Source organism: Cebus imitator, unplaced genomic scaffold, assembly GCF_001604975.1.
Source record: "Cebus imitator isolate Cc_AM_T3 unplaced genomic scaffold, Cebus_imitator-1.0 Scaffold604, whole genome shotgun sequence".
NCBI lineage: Eukaryota > Metazoa > Chordata > Mammalia > Primates > Cebidae > Cebus > Cebus imitator.
This window is the reverse complement of record NW_016107919.1, coordinates 64,504-67,501: the sequence shown is the minus strand read 5'-3', so window position 1 is coordinate 67,501 and position 2,998 is coordinate 64,504.

The following is a 2,998-nucleotide window of genomic DNA, read 5'->3' as shown; positions in this document are numbered from 1 at the left end:
TCATTCTCAGCAAACTGACAGAAGAGCAGAAGATCAAACACCGCATGTTCTCACTCATAGGCGGGTGTTGAACAATGAGAACACATGGACACAGGGAGGGGAACACTACACACTTGGGTCTGTTCGGGGGAAATAGGGGAGGGTCAGTGGAGGGTGGGGAGTTGTGGAGAGATAGCATGGGGAGAAATGCCAGATATAGGTGATGGGGAGGAAGGCAGCAAATCACTCTGCCACATGTGTACCTATGCAACAATCTTGCATGTTCTTCACATGTACCCCAAAACCTAAAATGCAATAAAATAAATTTAAAAAAAAAAACTTTCACCTTTTCAAAGACAATCATTTTCAACTCTGTTATCTGCTTTTTTTTGGCCAGGCATTGACTTCATATCTCTGAATAACATGCTCATATTGCTATTGTTATTCTTTTTATAGATGAGAATGTAGCTCGAATTCATTCCCTCACCTCTATTGTCCCAAGTCCTGTGCATACACATATGAGTATTTCTTGTCTTCAGATTCCCCAATGTATTATTAATAAACAATATATAGACAATGTTGGCAGTGAGAGCAACATTCAGGGTTTATGTTACTGAAACATCGTGGCAGAACCACCTAATATATAATTATATGATTATTGATGACCCTTTTTATATTTTTCGGTTGTTTTTAAAATTATTTCTTTCCATTAAAATTTGTTTCATGTCTGTTTCTTTACTACTATATCCCCAGGACCTAGAACAGTGTCAAAAACATCAAAAGTGCATAATATGCATTTATTCCATACCTATTATGTGCTACCAACACAATGTCACTAAACACAGAGTTAGGAATAAATTCACATAATCAGCTCTTAGAATTTAAGTTGGCTCTAGTACACCATTGGTTGAAATCCATTCACCTAAATTTCTCCCTTTTCCCTTCCTCTTCCCTGCTACAGGACTCCTAGGAATCCGCAGAACATAGCTTGAAAATCCGTGGGTAAGTATAATACCTTTAGAGTATAGACGGGAACACTGTGACCTAGAGAGGCGAATGAACCTAGTTCTCCTAATGCCCATTCCCATGATCTTTCCATTGCATTATACAACTGATAGCCAAATTAGTCTCTCATTTTTCTGCTTCCAATTTTCTCATCCTATTTCATTGATATTCTACAAACAGATTTGGTTCTAAGAAACTGCTTTCAGCAGCATCAGCCCCCTGTTTCACTATAGAACCTTCTGTGGCTCCCATAGAAGTCTTTAAGATCAAGTCTTTGCATCTTGGCCTTATTTTCAAAACCCTCCATAATCTGGCTGAGCTTTTTCTTCTTCTGCCTTTGTAAATATGCACCAATAGCTGAAGTCCAACTGACTCTCCCTGTTCATCAGAATCATTCTTGCCTTTGATCGCCTCTGGACTTTAGCTCTCTCTCTACCACTTACCTGGAATTTTTTCCCCATCCTCTTTGCCTATTCAATGATAAACAAATCTCACATCCCAGCCCACACGCCAGCTCCTCTAGAAAGACTTCCTAAACCACTGAAGTCCATAGGGATTGCTACCACCTCTGAACTCCCATTGCACGAATGAGTTTCTGCCATTCCTTTGTCCCTTAATATGTGAGGCCTTTTATTGTTAGTTTTCTTCGAAATCCTCATGATTTTCTTTCTACGTATCTTTGGGTTGATGTTTATATGCATTTTTCTCTGTATATGTCTGTTATATCTATGTTTTTATATAAGTGTTGATAAGCTTATATGCATGGTTATCTACCTATGTCCTGCTTGAGTGTATGCATCTGTGTTTCATTGTTTGTTCTTCTCATGTCTATGTGCAAGCTCTGTGTATTTGTGTGTTTGAATGCATATTTTGTGTGTCTGTGTCCCACGTGCTTACATGTTTCTGTGTGTATACTTTGTGTGTTGTGTGTCAGTGTACTCATGTTTATGCTTAAGGATATGTTATGCATATGTATAGCTATATATGAATATGTGACCATATGTATCTGTGCATTTATGTTTATTTGTAGTAGTTGTAGATCTGTGTGTGTGTTTGTCCTTGAGCAGGGCCTGTGTGGATTTCCTCTTTGTACCACTGCTTTCCTCCAGCTCAGCAAGCCCAAGGTGCACATACACACCGGAAAGTCTCAGATAATGTTTATACATTGGTAAATTTCTCCAAACTGACCTTTCAATCTTTTTCTAGAATGGTGGGTTATGGGGGTAGAAATAGATACAGAGCCACGGTGACCTCTGGATACTGAGCCTGAAAGGGTATGAGTCATTTTCTATGCTGCTCACACACAGTCTGTGAACTCTTACCACATTCATACTATAATCTCAGGAAGCATTGAGGTTGAAAATAAGCAAAAGGGGGACTCCCTGGATTAAAGTAACTATCCATCTCTCTCTTCTTCAATCATCTCATCTTTTCTGGCTCATGCCCTGGTGCATAGAGGATCAAAGGTACAATTTTTTGAAACACAGACTTGGATGGTAAATCACACTTCTGTCATTTATCAGTTGTGTGACCATGGGCAGGTTCCACGGTACGTCCAGACCTCAGTTGTGTCAATAAGAAAAGGATATTAATAATGCCTTCCCTGTGAGTTAAGGCCTAGGGATAATGTTCATGGCACAGAGCAGGAGCTCTACAAATGGCAGTTTTAGTATCACTTTCCCTGGGAAGCCTTCCCACACTACTATTGCCTTCATTAAATACTGCTCAAACCACAAGTTTTAAAGGTCAGTTAATAATTCACCTTGTATTAGTGTGTTCATATGTGTTTGTCTTTTCTTTACACTAAAATTTAACTTAGACAGGGACTACATCCAACATTTCTTCTCTCTCCCTCACAACATCCAGAAACAATCTGGAACTCTTGTAGAAGTGATCATTAAAGGTACGAATGAAGCAGAATAGTATGTTACTTAACAGTATCATTTCTGGGGGCATACAGATAGGAGTTTGAATCTTGTCTAGGCACCCCCTATACAAGTAAGTGATTTCACTA